At 37.4% G+C, this 17,406-nt stretch overlaps 1 protein-coding gene across 6 annotated transcripts in view; it reads right to left on the bottom strand.

Annotated features, from left to right (window-relative positions):
- LOC149163932 (uncharacterized) overlaps positions 1-17,406 on the bottom strand; it is a 416,091-nt gene that overhangs the window by 341,461 nt on the left and 57,224 nt on the right. The window lies entirely within an intron of this gene.

Below are 17,406 nucleotides of genomic sequence, written 5' to 3'. Positions count from 1 at the left end.
TTTTTCGATGAGGTTCGTATGAGGTTCACCATTAGGTTCGTTCATGTATATAATTTTAAAAATATATATATAATAATTAAAATTACATAAATCTTTTATATTCATTTATAATTAATATATATTTATCATTTTTATCATATACTATATCAATAAATTTATAATTTTCCATAAATAGAAGTTATATTAATTTATAATATTTAAAATAACAATACCCTAGTTTTGTTAATGTAATATAATTTAAAATATATTAAAAATAATTCTTGTAAAAATATATAATTTTTAAATTATGTTAACTTATCTTTGCACGTAGTAATTTTATAATTACAATATGGTAATATTTGAACTGTATATTGCAGTATATAATTATGATATGGTAATATTTTATATTTGAACTGTATATCGCAATATCGGTAATTTTATAATTACGATATGGTAATATTTTATATTTGAACTGTATATCGCAATATCGGTATATTGCAGAGATAACTGAGATGATGTTTATAATTCATATATTCGATGGAGCTAATTCACATATTTGATTGAGATCATGTTAATAATAAACATATCCCACAGATAATTCGCATATCCCATGCACGACGCAAGGATCACTCAAGTAATCGACAGATAATTGACATATCACATAAATCCTGCTGAAATAATTAGCATCGCATACATAATCGCCCAACTTTCGGAGATAATCTCTTAATTGGAGGAGATAGTTCAAGTAAATTGCCACATCTCTGATAACTCACGTAACTATCACGTAACTGTCTGAGATAATCGCATATTCATGAGATAAGTCGCCTATTGCATTTTGATAATTCGTGTAACTCCCAAAATCTGATAGTCACGTTTCCACATGATAAGTCACGTATCTGGATCAATAGATCGCATATCGGTGTACGAAATCGCATATGCAGGAACTGAGATAAAGTCGAACCTTCTCGAACCTAAACGAACTTTAAGATTTTTTTTGAAATTCGCCGAATTTCGGACCTCAACGTTTAGGTTCGACGAACCCTGTGACACTGCTTACAAACATACAAATTTTTAGGTTATATAATAGAAAGCAGACTATTATCATATCGAATGAAATAGGTTATCTAGCAATTGACCAAATAGTTATGTTTACAAAATAGGCCATCTACACACCGAAATATGAAGATCAAAAGGTCCAAAACAATAAATTGAGCTAGTTGCTAAACACCTCTCTACAGAAGAAGTGTTCACCAATTGTGAAAGCACCCATGTTGCCAAATGTTGTAGCTATGGGGTAGCACCACCATGCATGTTCCACCACTCCTTGACAAACAATGTTCCACCATCACTTATATCAGGATCCTCATCACTAGTATCACCCTTCATTCTTCTCCTCTTGTAGAGCCTTTGTCTCTACCTCAATTCCCTAGGGACATCAATCAACACTACCCAATTTTGATCAAACTGCCTAATCCAAGCCTTAAAATATCATAGAGAACGCTTACCGTGCATGATCAATGATTTTGGTTTCAGTGAAGGGTGCATTTTTGCTAAGGCCATGACAAAGGAGTTAAACGATCAACGCCACCTGTTGACCATTGAAGTATACTTGAAGACTCAAAGACTCCATGCCCAAGGACATGTCAAGACATTCATGTACCTTCAGAATTCAGATATCATCAGAGCTTTTAAGCTTTTTCTTCTTCTTCTCATCTTCTTCTCTATTGTACTCAGATTCTGCAAGCCCTACAGGGATGTTGTAAAGTGATGCTAGCATGATGAAATAGATTCATGTAACAGGCCTAGGTAGCTGGAGACATTGCAATCAAGTGAGTTCAATCTAGGGAAATTTTTTTACATGGTTAATTATTGGTACTTTTTAGCACTTAATAATTAATTGAGTTTTTTTCTTCCAGATATAACCCCAAAACCAGATTGCAACTTGATAGCAAGGCCTTGGGTGAGTCCTAGTGTCTACAGTCATTTTATATTATCATGCTAGATCACTCATTAAATTTCGCGAAATTTGAATAGGTCTAGGGGTCATTTTTTAAACTTTTTAAGATTTCCCGCAGGATGGAAATTTTAATAAATTTTGTAGGTAAATTGTAATAAGTGGTGTCTAGAGAAGCTATGTGGGGTATGTGTGCTCAAAATTACACCTCTCCTCCTCAACTTTCTACCAACAAACACTTTGAAGGGTGAAAAATAAATTATAGACCCTCAAAACCCAATTTTCTTAAGTCTATGGGAAAATGCGTCAATAAATTGAGCCAGCAATTAAATAAATTGGAGAAAATAAAAATCCACACATGACAAAATGATGTGTAAATGAGGTGGAAATATTTCAAGAAGTCAAAGTTGAGTTACCAAGTGATTTGGACTCCACCCAAGCCACAAATCAAGAAAATCGAAATTCTTGTGGAGAAGACAACAAGTTCATGAAGTCAAATCGCATTTTTTGTGGGAGGAACTCGAATTTCAAGGATTTGACTTGAGATCTGGCTCGATATCATTGAAAAAGAGTGGACAAGCGGTCTCCTACCACTCCACTCCCCTCCACATGTGTCATCCTTCACCCACCACGAGTTCCTCATCAAAGAATGAATGGGCCTCTATGGGGAAATTTGAGCTGCCACTTGGGGAATTCGATTTGCATGGATCTACATTGGGATCTCCACCATTCTACATTGGGATTGACTCCTACACTCCTATTTATATGAGCCTTTGGCTCTCATTTTGTAATATTGATACGAGTGATTGTGCTTGCAGAAGCTTTGCTCGTTTGTGTACTTTCATTATCAAAAAAGACTTTGAGGTTTCATTCATGAGATGTTCTTCCTCCTTGAGTATTGTATGAATTTTTTATCAATGCTATTATTTCCTTCTACTTGTGTTATGATCTCATTTGCTTCCATATACTTTTAGAGATGTGTTGATGTAGAGCTATCTTGCACTGACATGTGATTTAGAAATACGCTCTAGATATAGAATGCTCTAGTTGATTTCAAATAAATCTCTAGAATTTATTATCATTGTTTATTGCAAAATCTATATGGAGCTAATCTTTGTTGAAAATTTGTAAAAAGAACATCTTGTTTAGATCAAGCTACAAGTGTGAGGGGAAGTCTTTGGAGAGACCATCCCACTCTTCAGCATAGCTCTTGAAGGAACTCTCATTTGTTCTTTGAATCTCATAGTCTCATCATTCGAACTTTCTTGTAGGGGTGCTAGCCATAGTTTGTATACAAGTCAAATCATTTCAAATCTAAATTATTTTCTCAAAAAAATTATTGTGCTTCACTGTTTAAAATTTGCTATTAGGGCTTTGATGATGGCTAAACAAAGAGGAGAGTTTACTCATACTCTTTAGGTTAGCCCTTGTAGATTAGATTATGTAGATACATTTCATCTTAGTTACTAATTTTCCAGCTAACACTTGATTTGTTTTGCAACCATTACTAAACCATTTTTGTGGCAGATTTGAGAGAAGAAGAGTTCAAAACCACTAACATTCTCCTGCAAGACCTTTGGCACATATTTGGGATTGAATTTCAAGGAGGCCGTGGGCATTTTGAGTGATTTTCTATCAAGGCCATGAGCCCCTTTTCAAGGTTGTCTATTTCCTCAACAAGGTCGAGATCCTATATAGGCTTAGCCTCTACGCCTTGTGCTATATTGTAGTTTTTGTGAAGGCTGATATTTGTATTGAAAAATTAGTTCCTTAATTTTCAGAGATTTAAAAAAGGGCTCTCCTTTGTGCCTCATTTGCCTATATTTCTAGCTTCACCAAGGAGAAGATCTAGTTCTTACTCTTCAAATGCTATTGTAAAGATTTCCCTTGGTTTGAGTTGAGGCCTTTTGAGAGGCTCTTTGTAACACACTAATAATAAAATCAGTTTTATTTTGAGGGAGCTTGGGAAATTTTCCCACGGTATCCCACCTCCTCATTTAGAGGGAGGACTTGTTCTTGTGGGTGGTTTAATTTCTCTAGTTTAGTTCTTAACTTTCATGTTTATTTCACTTGCATGCATGTTCCTCTTGCTAATCCAATTTCTAGATCAACACTACATTTTCATCTCTTTTCATTTGCAAAATTGAGCTTGTTTAGTTTGCCACTTTCATTTCTTAAGTACTTGTATTGTGCAATTTGCTACAACACTTGCAACATTTCTCTTGAGCAACTCATTTTTCAATACACAAGCAAGCACTTTACATTTTTGGCAAGCTATGATTTGTTTATTAATCCATCTTAGTGAATTGTTTCATTGCTTCATCATTTATGTCAACCCATGCTTATATGTCATTTTGATTATTTGTTGATATCTTTTGAAGCATTTTTGTGTCAATCTATTTGAAGCAAATTGCCAATTAACATCTAGTTCATTTACTTGCAAGCAATTTATTCTCATGCAATTTTTATTTTAGAACTTGTGAAGTGACAATGAGCTAGTTTCACTTTAATTTTTCCATTGAAGATATTGGTGCAATTCACTTGAGCATTATCTCTTATTTGGAAGCATTGTTATCAACACTTTTCTTTGGAAGCAATAAAACTCACTCAACATTTAGGCATTCTAGTACTAGTTTTGCATTTCTAAAAATTAACTTCAAGCATAAGTTTTGTTATATAGACATCATAGGACCAAATTTTCCTGAAAACTTCTTCCATTTGGTACGGAGTAAGATAAAGTACACGAACCTGCAGTTATGAAAGCGGATTTGTCCCCTTTTAGGAACAACAGTACGTATGGTTTGTAAGGATTAGGGGAAGGGTATCATTAACGACAGACTTAGTGCCTCCTTAGCCCCTCTTCCTTGCAAGTCACCCCAATCTTTACCCTTTTATAAAAATTTGAAAGGGGAATTCCTCACTTTAGAATAGGCATATAGATTAAAATTAACCAAGATAATTGCATTTCACATAGTTAGTTTTGCACATCATCTTGATTAAGTCATCTTGTTAGCATTCTAATTTTACTTGCAATATTGTTAGCTAATGTATTTGTCATTTTAATAATTAATTGGCTCATGGTTATTTGATGTCGTTGTCTATCTCTACTTGAGCATTTCCTTTACAAGTACAATTTCCATTTACATTTTCAAGTGATATTTTACTTGTCCATATTTTATATCTTGATCTAACATCGGTTTTGCAAGACTACTTATCATTGTTCTTTCAATTTCCATTTGAGCAAGTACCGATTATCTCTATTTGAACAATCATTTACAAGGCACTGGTTTATATTCTTATTTCTTGAATGTTGCATTGATTATCATTGAATATATATCTTAGATTGTCCATACATTTACATGCTTGCTTATATCTTGGATCAAGTTACATTTGAGAAGTAGTTGCATTAACCTTAGTCTCCTAGAACTTCACATCTCACTTTATTAACCTTCTTTAGGGACCACCCCCCTTAGCTTAACTAGGAGAGAACTTTAACAGAGAGAGTCGAAATCAAGTGACAGACCCTTCTCTTAGTTTTCCACCAAGAACACACCTTGTGGGGTTGACGATTTTTCCCACATTAACCTAGGTGTGCAAGTGATACGGCAATATTTTTTGGTTCCATTGTCCGGGACAAGTCCTCTTGTACCGGGAACACAAATAATTTTTGGTTTTTGCATTTAGGATTTTAGAGTTAGACTCTTGTTCATGTGGCACCTCTACTTGTTTCATTTTCTGCAAGGATTTCTACAAGAAGAAACCCAAGTGGTTTAGTTAGCCCCACCCTTGATCCTGAAAGGGTTTATAGAGTGAGGTTAAATAGACTCTCTTCTAGTAGATTTCTTGCTAATATTGGGCAAGAGGTTTTCTAATATCCATTTGCTTTTCCAAAGACAAGTAGAACAAGGCACCATGAATAATCTGTTTGGTCCTTATAACTTTATTAACATTAATGGCTATCCACACAATATCCATGACAAGGTTATTCAAATGTTGGCTTCTTTTCAAGGTAACAATGCTATTAGTGTTGCATCGCACATAAAGAATTTCAATGTTTGCATCGCTAAGTGGTGTAATGGTGCTCACTATGAGGATGTAAAGATGAGACTTTTTGTCCTCTCTGTAGAAGAGGATGCTCTTGATTGGTCCACTGAGCATCCTGCAAACTCATATGACTCATTGCAAGACATCATTAGTGCCTTTTTGGATAAGTATGGAGAAAAGAAAGAAGATAGGCACTTGATTAACGCCATTAGCCATATCAAGAAGAATGAGAATGAAACTGTGGAGGAATTTAACAAGAGATTCAATGATGTGGTAAAGAGTATGCCTCAAGATGTTAGACCTCCAAGGAAGTTTCTATTCTGCTCTTAGGAGCCTCCCTGGCGATTCCATCAAGATTCAAAAATATTTTGGATTGGTATCTTCTCCTATCTAGGGGATTGATAAAAAAACTGAAATGTTAATTGATTGGCTGGAATTGTCAAGTGGAAACGGTGAAGGCAATTACTCGCTTGTTGGGCTTCCCTGTGCATGCTAGGGAAAGTGTGACTAGGTTCGGTCTTCATAAATGTACTTTTGATATTTGTACTTATTCAAGAAAAGAAATATTATTTTATAATATATGTCAATGAGTTTCTTGCTCATTGAAGTAGGTCTAGCACATGTCAAAGTGCTATAGGTGAGTCAAATGGTCAAAAGGAAATGTTGAAGGCCTTAAAGGCATGTTACACCATGCACAAATATATATCAAAGTTAAAGGGAAAACCTCCAAGCAAAGTCAAGTCTACTCCTATGCAATGGCACCTTCAAGAAGCTCCTTCAAGCATGCTACACCACCATGGAAGCTATCCGCAAACTGCTTAACAAATCAGCCTACAATCTGCCCTCAAAGTCGGCCTACAAACAGTTGACTAGTTGGCCTAGATGGAGGGACAGTCCTCTATTTATAGAGGTTGTCCACTCCAATTAGAACGCGCTACTTGAGCTCTGAAATCCGCAAGAGAAAGGGGTCAAGGAGAACGAAGAAAGCCAAGGGAAAAGGTCTACCAGGGCAATGAGTTAAGGGGGAAAAACAACGAAGTCTGAAGGACAGTTTTCTAGGGTATACACAGTCACACGCGTGAGAAAGTGAAGGAAAGTCTACAGCAATATCAGCAGTAAAATCACAGCTGTATATTCTTCATTGTTTGCGCTAGTAACTAGGCCTCCTACTCCAGCGTGGAAGGAAGACACTCAAGGAAGGAAGGTGATGCAAGAGCATCCGGACTTAGCCAGCAATGTGATTGTATGTTCACGTGTTGTGGCTAACAAGAGATGAATTTCATTGACCTGAGTGGTCAAAAATCAGTTTTAATAGAGAGGGTTGGAGCTCTCGAATTAATCTTTATCTCAATTATTGTAATAATTAGAATATTGTATTATTTTTAGAATAGGAGATAAGTTGCTAGTATAGGTGTGTATTAGAGCTTGAGAATAGGGATTTAATGGTTGAAATTGATAAAAATAGAGATTGAGTTGTCAATGCAGTTAAGATAGGATTTGATTCATAAAAGAGGAAAGAATGTAATGATAGAGAGATGAGATGATCGAGAATAGAGTGAGTAAGCGAGAGTTTGAGTGAGAGATAGGGTTTGAGATTGAAACAGAGGTCAGACAAACTGTTGTAATCAAGCCGAGAGGGCCAAGACTCTGTAATTTCCATTTTGTTGAATAATTGATTGAAGTGTGGTGTGGACACACTGTTCTGGTGCAAAAATTCATTTGTAGCTGTGTATCGGCGTTCTGGACCCTAATCGGGTATTTTTCTCTGTTTAAACACTTTATTTATAAATCACAGTCGATTAGTGTTAATGATTAATATTGAGCTTAAGCGTTAAACTTTCCTTAAGCGTCTTTATTAAGATTGTGAATTAAGCACATGGTAGTATTCAATAAGTGGGAAGTGGTATCTCGCGCACCCTAAAGGTGGTAAGTGGTATTCCTAAATTTCATGCGATTAGCTTAAGTGGGTGACACATAAAACGAAAAAACTACTTTTCTTGCGCGCTCTCGACCTGATATCGTTCGTGCAAGAATCTGCACGAGATTGCGCGATAGCCGTTCGATTGGACGGGTAACATCGACGGTGGAGATCGTTCGGGTTAGTTGGTGAGCGGACGACGTGATATCCGTTGGACCTGGAGAAGTGAGATCAACGGCGCGGATTGAAGCGCTTGATAAAATGAGAAGTCAACGAGGGACCGACAGTGACTGGTCAGATAAGCGAGACCCTTAGGGGGAAATTCCACGTACAGAATCTGTTTGTGCGCAGCTAATTGGTTACAAAGTTAATCAGTAGTCTACTTCCAGACTACCACCCCATTTTCGTCAACCTTCTACGTCAATTTTGGTATTAGAACCCAGAGATTAAGTTTTGCTATAGTAAACATGCCACCGAGGATAGGAGGCATAGGTCGGGGGAAACCTGTAGCAAATGCAATTCCGTTGGATGAGATCTGAAATCTGCGTACAAGGATGGAGACAATGGAGACTGCTCAAAGGAGAGCACCTGATGAAGAAGATGCCAGTGCTAGAGAAGAATCTTCTGAGAAAGAAGAAGAGGATGAAAGTGAAGCTGCCAAAATTATCAAGATATTGGCCAAATCAAGTGGAAGACCAAAGGTGGAAATACCTTTGTATGACGGGAATCTCAATGTAGAAGAATTGATGGACTGGATCAGTTCATTAGACAAGTATTTTGACTATGAGGAAGTTGATGACAAAAAGAAGGTGAAATTTGCAGTTACCAGATTGAAGGGTCATACAGCTATCTGGTGGAATGAATTACAAACATCCAATGCAAGAAAAGGGAAGTCCAAGATCAAACAATGAGATAAAATGGTAAGTAGATTGAAAGCCAAATTTATGCCAAAAGATTATCAATTAAATCTTTTCAGACAGTTACAAAATTTGAGGCAAAAAGGAATGACTGTTAAAGAATACACAGAAGAGTTTTATAAGCTGAGCATTACAGCGGGACATGCAGAGGATGATGTAGAAAAGGTAGCCAGATACATAAATGGGTTGAGATATGACATACAAGATGAAATCAGCTTGCTGAATCTGAAGACAATTGAAGATGCCTATCAAGCAGCTTTGAAGGCAGAAGAGAAGATGTTGAGGAAGCAAAATCAGAGGAATAGAGGAAAAAGTTCAGCAAGAGGTAGAGGAACTACCAGATCAAGATTTCAGCACCCTCAGGGTGAAGCAGGAGGTTCAAGTAGTAGAACACCACAGAGAGGAGAATTTAGTAGAGGAAGATCTGCACCCAAAGGAAGATATCGAGGAAGAGAAATTTGGTGTTACACATGTGGAGAATGGGGACATGGATCATGGGATTGTCCTCATAATAAAGTAACAAATCAAAGGAATGTGAATGTGGCTGAGGCAAGGGAAGAGAAACCTCAAATTGCAAACAAGGAAGAATCACCTGAAGTAGGAGAATCCTTGTTGTTGAAAAGGGTATTGCTTAAGGCAGAGAAAGAGACAGGAGAACCAGCTCAGAGAAAGAGTTTATTCAGAACTACATGCAAGTCCAAAGGAAAATGATGTAAAGTGGTAATTGATAGCGAAAGCACTGATAACCTTGTTTCTACAAAAATGGTGGACAAGTTAGGACTAGTGAAACAGTACACCCTACTCCTTACAAAGTATCATGGCTGCAAAAAGGACATCAGCTTATTGTGACAGAACAATGCAAGGTAGAGATACAGATTGGTACTTATAAGGATGTGATATTGTGTGATGTAATGCCAATGGATGTATGCCATGTGTTGCTGGGAAGACCTTGGCAGTTTGATCAGAAAGCTATTCATGATGGGAGAAGAAATACTTACACTCTGGAGAAGGATGGAAATAAACACACACTGCTGCCATTGAAGGATGAAGCAGGCAAAGAAGCGCCTGGAAATAGTGTTATGCTAATGAGTGGGAAAGAATTGCTGCAAGAAGTCAAGAAGGATGAACAGATGCATTTTGTTGTCATAAGGAGACCTAAGGTAATTTTAACTTCCACAAACTTAGATGATTTATCTAAAGAAATCAAAACTCTGTTGAATGATTTTGTTGATATTATTGTGGATGAGTTGCCAAATGCATTACCACCAATCAGGAGTATTAGTCATCATATTGATCTAATACCTGGAGCAAGTTTGCCAAACAAAGCAGCATACAGGTTAACTCCTCAAGAAAATGCAGAAGTTGGAAGACAAGTACAGGAACTGATTCACAAGGGATTAATCAGAGAGAGTCTTAGTCCATGTGTTGTACCAACAGTACTCAGTCCAAAGAAAGGTGGTGAATGGCATATGTGTACAGATTCCAGAGCCATAAACAAGATTACTATCAGGTATAGATTTCATTTACCACGCATGGATGATTTGATGGATTGTTTAAGTGGGTTAAAGTATTTTTCTAAAATAGATCTGAAGAGTGGATATCATCAAATAAGGATTAGAGAAGGAGATGAATGGAAAACTGCATTTAAAACAAATAGTGGGTTGTATGAATGGCTAATGATGTCGTTTGGACTCACTAATGCACCTAGCACATTCATGAGATTAATGAATGAAGTCTTGAAGGAATATGTAGGCAAGTTTGTCATTGTTTATCTTGATGATATTCTAGTTTTCAGTAGAAGCAAAGAAGAACATCTAGAGCATCTTAAGTTGGTTTTAAGAACTCTGCAGAAAGAGAAACTGCTGATAAATCTGAAGAAATGTAGTTTCATGAAAGAAGAATTAATCTATTTGGGATTTGTAGTTTCTAAAGAAGGTTTGAAAATGGATCCAGAGAAAGTCCAAGCAATTTGGAACTGGCCTACTCCAAGAAACATATTTGAGGTAAGAAGCTTTCATGGTCTTGCAAGTTTTTATAGAAAATTTATCAGAAGTTTTAGTCAGATTTGTGCACCAATTATTGAAACAATCAAAGAGACTAATCAACCATTCAAGTGGACAGAAGCAGCAGACCGAAATTTTAAGTTGCTGAAGAAGAAAATTACAGAGAAACCAGTTTTAGCTTTACCTGATTTTGGGAAAGTTTTCCAAGTTGAAATTGATGCTAGTGGAGTTGCAATTGGAGCAGTTTGAGTCAGAAATAGAGAACAATAGCCTACTTTAGTAAGAAACTAAAAGAAGCTAAGAAGAAGTATTCTTCTTATGATAAAGAATTTTATGCTATTGTGTAGGCTTTAAAAAAATGGAGACATTATTTGCTATCAAAGGAGTTTGTATTGTATTTTAACAATCATGCATTACATTTCATAAACAACTAGCCAAAATTGAACCAGAAACATGCCAAGTGGGTAGAGTTTTTACAGAGTTTTACTTTTGTGATAAAACACACAAGTGGTAAGTTGAACAAAGTTGTTGATGCTTTGAGCAGAGTAAATTTCATTGTACAAGAATTAAGAGTTGGTGTTGTAGGATTTGAAGAAATGGTTGATATGTATAACGATGATGCAGAATTCAAAGATATTTATGCAGTTGTACAAAATCCAATAGTTCATAACAGAATTCAGTGGTTAGATTATCTTATCCAAGGAGGGTTACTGTTTAAAGGTAATAAATTGTGCATTCCCAAATGTTCTATGAGGGAAAACATAATTAAGGAGAAACACAGTGGAGGATTATCTGGTCACTTTGGACAAGACAAAACCTTTGCTCAGGTAAATGCCTTTTACTATTGGCCAAAGATGCAAACAAATGTTAAGAAATTTGTTGAGAAGTGCAGAATCTGTCAGCATGCTAAAGGGAGAAGCCAAACTACAGGATTGTACCAGCCATTGCCAATACCAGACCAACCATGGGATGCAAATAGTATGGACTTTGTTTTGGAATTACCTAGAACTCAAAGAGGGAATGATTCCATTTATGTTGTGGTAGATAGATTTTCCAAAATGGCACATTTCATTGCATGTAAAAAGACTAGTGATGCAACACATATTGCTAATCTGAATTTTTTAGAGGTTGTAAGGTTACATGGATTGTCTCATAGGGATACAAAGTTTGTTGGGCATTTCCGGAGAACTCTTTGGAAGAAACTAGGTGTCAACCTTAGTTTCAGTTCAGCACATCACCTTCAAACAGATGGACAGACCGAAGTGCTAAACAGAAGCTTGGGAAACATATTGAGAAGTTTAGTGTATAACAATCCTAAGCAGTGGGATTTAGCACTTGCTCAAGCTGAGTTTGCTTATAATGACACTCCAAACCGAAGTACTGGGATGAGACCATTTCATATTGTTTTTGGAATGAATCCAAGAGATGTGTATGAACTCAGAAATTTAGGTAAACAGGAGACAAGAAGTGCAAAAGCTGAATAGTTTGCAGAGCAGATGCAGAGACTACAAGAAGATGTCAAAGACAGATTGCAAGAAAGCAGTGGCAAATACAAACAAACAGCTAATATGAAGAGGAGAGAAAAATAATTCTAAGTGGGAGATCTAGTGATGGTATACTTGAGAAAAGAAAGATTTCCTATTGGGACTTACAATAAAATAAAGATGAAAAAGATAGGACCGTGCAGAATTGTGAGGAAGTTTTCAACTAATGCTTATGAAATTGAATTGCCAAAAGGGATTGGAATATCGCCTATCTTCAATGTCGCAGATTTGTATCCATACAAGGAGACAAAGTCAGAGCTACAAAAGGAACCTGCAGGGGATGAAGTTCAAACTTTAATTTGGGAAGAACAAATGCCAAAGACAGTCAAGAAAAAGATGGAAGCTGTTTTGGAGAAAAGAGTATCCAAAAGAACCAGAGGACAGGTTTATTTTCAATATCTAGTCAAATGGAAGGGACAGCCAGTGGAGGATGCTAGTTGGATAACAACAGCAGAATTACAGAAGTATGGAGTAAATCCTGAAAGTTTGATGAAGGATTCTTTTCTTCCCCGGGAGTCTGATGCAAGAGCATCCGGACTTAGCCAGCAATGTGATTGTATGTTCACATGTTGTGGCTAACAAGAGATGAATTTCATTGACTTGAGTGGTCAAAAATCAGTTTTAATAGAGAGGGTTGGATCTCTCGAATTAATCTTTATCTCAATTATTGTAATAATTAGAATATTGTATTATTTTTAGAATAGGAGATAAGTTGTTAGTATAGGTGTGTATCAGAGCTTGAGAATAGGGATTTAATGGTTGAATTGATAAAAATAGAGATTGAGTTGTCAATGCAGCTAGGATAGGATTTGATCCAAAAAAGAGGAAATAATGTAATGACAGAGAGATGAGATGATCGAGAATAGAGTAAGTAAGCGAGAGTTTGAGTGAGAGATAGGGTTTGAGATTGAAACAGAGGTCAGACAAACTGTTGTAATCGAGCCGAGAGGGCCAAGACTCTATAATTTCCATTTTGTTGAATAATTGATTGAAGTGTGGTGTGGACGCACTGTTCTGGTGCAGAAATTCATTTGTAGTTGTGTATCGGCTCTCTGGACTCTAATCGGGTATTTTTCTCTGTTTAAACACTTTATTTATAGGTCACAATGGATTAGTGTTAATGATTCATATTGAGCTTAAGCGTTAAACTTTCCTTAAGCGTCTTTATTAGGATTGTGAATTAAGCACGTGGTAGTATTCGATAAGTGGGAAGTGGTATCTCACGCGCCCTAAAGGTGGTAAGCGGTGTTCCTAAATTTCACGCGATTAGCCTAAGGGGGTGACACGTAGCACGAGAAAACTACTTTTCTCGCGCGCTCTCGACCTGATATTGATTGTGCAAGAATCTGCACGAGATTCCATGACAGCCGTTTGATTGGACGGGTCACATCGACAATGGAGATCGTCCGGGTTAGTTGGTGAGCAGACGACGCGATATCCGTTGGATCTGGAGAAGTGAGATCAACAGCGCGGATTGAAGCGCTTGATAAAAGGAGAAGTCAACGAGGGACCGACAGTGATTGGTCAGATAAGCGAGACCCTCAGGGGGAAAATCCACGTACAGAATTTGTTTGTGCAGAGCTGATTGGTTACAAAGTTAACAAGTAGTCTAATTCCATACTACCACCCCAATTTCATCAACCTTCTACGTTAGAGAGAAGAGCATATGAACCTAGTAATCCCCCCACACGTGCGAGAAACTAGGGCAGCAGAACAACAGCACTGTCATACTCTCATATCTCAATAAGGATCTCGCTTGGTCAACGTTGAAGTCTATTTGTGCAAGGGATAGAAGAGGAAAACCTCACCTAGAAGACTCACTCAAGAAGGTCTATCTCTAGACAAGATTCATAAGAGAACGAAGTGCTGGAAGGAGGAGAACGAAGTGCCGGAGAACAAATTGCCGGAAGAAGTGTCGGGGAATAGGTTGCAGAAAGAAGGAAGGACTTGACTTGTGCTTGGAGGATACTCTTGTCAGGGGTCTAGGGTTTGGCATTGATTGTTGAAATTTGGTACCGGAGGACAGGTGGTTCCCTTAGGCTTTGATCTTTGGCCTAGGGAAAAGTGTCCAAAAGAATTTAATTTTTCTCCTAAAGTGACTTTATAATTTTATAAAGTTAAATCTAATTTAAAAGTGACTTTAAGTGATAAAGTTATTAAGTCTAATTTTAAAGTGACTTTTATAAAGTCAATGAAAAATTAGAAAGGAAAAGTGACTTTGGAAATAAATGACTAAGTGGGTCTTTATTAAAGTGGGGTGAATTAAAAAATAGAAAGTGAGATTTAAATGAGCATTTAATCTCAACCATTGATCTAAATCTATTTCAGCCATTGGATTTAGAGATCACCCAAAAGTCACTTGGATCACCCAAAAGTCACTTGGAGTTATATTAAAGGAGGAAAAGGTCATTCATTCTTTCATGAGCAGATTGGGAGAAGGAGAGCAAGAGAGCAAGAGAGATTTCTGAGCAGGGAGGAGAAGGAGACAGCAGCTTGGCACACATTCCAAGGCAGCAGTTGAGCAGATTTGTACAGCTGATTCAGCACATAGTGAAAGGCAGATTTTTGCACAAACATCGAGGAGCAGTTTGTTGATTTTTCTGCACACAAAACGGAGGTCGTACAGCATTTATTGTTGTCCTGTTTGCTGTAATTTCCAGATTGCTGTGAGGCACGGGAAAGGAGATAAGTTGTAAATTTGCTTGCTGATTTTTTGTTGAATAATTCTCACTGTAAAAAGGCAATTTTCAGAAATAAAGAAGAGCTCTCAAACTAGTTTTCCCCAAGAGTTGTAGGGGGTTTTTCCAGGGTCAAGTTGACCAAAAATATCAGTGTTTTAATGTGTTTTAATGGCTGTTTTTAATCGCTGATTTTTAATTCTGCAATTTCCAGCATTCTGAAAAATTTCCAGAATTTGTGTTTTCAGCAATATTTATTTTTTTCAGTCTGTTAAATGTATGGTTATGGGAATGGGCATTTAACTACATGGGAGAAATAAGGAGAAACTGAAAACCGGGGTGGGAAAACAGAAATTTTTACATTGATCAATAGAAGCTTCAATAAAATAAATTCACTAAAGGGTTTTCCTCTCAAGAGTAGAGAGGTTTTGGCCCGGACAGAGAGCCAATATCTTGTGTTCTTGTTCTTATGTTTTGGCAGTAGTTTGATGAAGTACACACACATGCATCAATAAGAAGAAGAAGAAGATTAAGCTAACAAGAAAAGTAAAAAGACTCCACAAATTGTTATCAAGTAACGAAGAATCACACTACACTACTTTTCCCTAGATTCTTCAACACATCGGACCTCATTCAACTATCTTGGGAACGAAGAATCACACTACACTACTTTGCCCTAGATTCTTCAACGCATTGGATCTCATTCAACTATCTTGGGATTCCCATCTCCCTTAAGCAGGCATCAGGGGAAGATTAGGAGAATGTTCTACAGAAAATAAGGAAAAGGGTGCATTCCTGGGGAGTAAGATGGCTCAATTTAGCCAGGAGAGTTATCCTCATAAAATTTGTTCTCTCCTCTCTCCCGGTGTTCTTGGGTGCTGGACTCTTAGCACCAACATTCATTAACCAACAAATAAGTAGGCTCATTCGAAAATTCTTATGGCAAGGAGGCAAGGGCAATGATCACAAATTCCATCTTGTTAACTGGAACTTGGTAAAGCAACCTAAAAACATGGGTGGATTAGCAATTAAGGATCCAGAACTTATGAATCTGGCTTGGGGGCAAAACTGGTTTGGAGGCTCCTCTCGGACTCCAACTAGTGGTGGAAAAAGGCCTTTACAAGAAAATACTTCCACAAAAATCGTCTCATCAGACCGGAAGGAGAATTATGGGAAGGTAAAGGCTCAAAATTTTGGAGATTGTGCAAAGCTTCATCATCACTCATTCTGAATTATCTTGGCTGGCAACCAGGGAATGGGAAACGTGTCCACCTCTAGACTGATTGATCGTCAGACCTCGATCTAGAATTCTCAGGTTGGATGGTGGCGCATGGTTTTTCTTACCTAGCGGATATTTCTTGTTGGGATGACCAGGGTCTATGGTGCGAGTGGTTGCCTCTAGACCTGCCCAATCACCTTCTCAAACATTGGCATTCCTTGATCAATAATCTAAAAGGGTTTTCTCCGATCATTACAAGCAAACTAGACAGTCACGCTTGGATGGGTGGTAAATCCAAAAAATATTCTGTTAAAGATGGCTACGCTCTCTTAATCAAGAACCCCTCCTCCCCCATCCCATCTAAAATATGGGGAAAAAATTGGAACAGTGATGGGCTTCCTAAGATTAATATATTATGTTGGGAATTAGTTCATCAAAAAATCCTTACAGCAAAAAATTTACGGAAAAGGAACATTAGCGGCCCCTCCCAATGTGTGTTATGTGGTAATTCGGAGGAAACTATCAAGCATCTATTTTGTCAATGACCCTTTACGGTGGATACCTAGAACTTTGCTTTAGCGCCCCTGGCTCCTACACCCCCTATAGTTGATGATTGGAGCGAGATGTTCATTCAATGGAAACATAAATTTCCCTATTCCCCAAACTCTCTGTTAAGGCAATGCTGGATGGCAATTCCCAAATACCTATGTTGGTCAATTTGGCTTTGCCGAAATCAGGCTATCATTCAGAATAAGTGCCACAATGCTAAAATCGTAGCAATCAAAGGAATGATGCTTCTCTTCGAGGTTATATCTTCCAGGGAATTCAATGTTTCGGATATGAAGGACTTATCTAAATCCGAAAAAGAGTGGCTCAAAATCTCTTCTTCTAATCTCAAAGCCCCATTGTCGAAGCTTTACGTCGTCCCTTCCTTCTGTATCAAACTGAATGGGGAAGAATTTGTTGAATGGCAAAGAAAAGTCGGAAAGAGCCAAATGTATTTGATGGAGCTTCGAAAGTAACCTTGGGGAGGTTGGAGCGGGAGGGGTGATAGTAAACCTCGAAGAAAAAACAGAAATAAAGTTCACATGGAGACTAGTCACCGCAACGAACAATCAAGTTGAAGCTCTCTCTCTTTGGCAAGGTTTGA

The sequence above is a fragment of the Pinus tabuliformis genome, chromosome 5_1 (genome assembly GCF_031772625.1).
Source record: "Pinus tabuliformis cultivar Carrire ecotype Pingquan chromosome 5_1, CPIR1, whole genome shotgun sequence".
NCBI classification, from domain to species: Eukaryota; Viridiplantae; Streptophyta; class Pinopsida; order Pinales; family Pinaceae; genus Pinus; species Pinus tabuliformis.
The sequence above is the reverse complement of the archived record's forward strand: the minus strand, read 5'-3'. Positions and strand labels throughout refer to the sequence as shown.